We start from the raw sequence: 247 nt of genomic DNA on the forward strand, positions 1-247 counted from the left end.
AGGGCTCCCTACTCCTTCACCAGCTTCATTTAATTGTTTACTTTGTTCATCATTGTCTGTTTGTGCTTTATTGTTCTTTTCTGGTTCGGCGAGATTATCGTCAGTACCGTTGCCAGCCCTGTTCTCACCTGTACGGCCAACCAATGTATCTTCTCCCTGCTGCCGTGCGCCCTGACCTCCACCACCACTACCACTACTACCATGACCACCACCAGAAGGGTCAGCAGTAATAGTACGAGAATCACAG

This window comes from Trypanosoma theileri (assembly GCF_002087225.1).
Source record: "Trypanosoma theileri isolate Edinburgh chromosome Unknown TM35_Tth_57_V1, whole genome shotgun sequence".
NCBI classification, from domain to species: domain Eukaryota; phylum Euglenozoa; class Kinetoplastea; order Trypanosomatida; family Trypanosomatidae; genus Trypanosoma; species Trypanosoma theileri.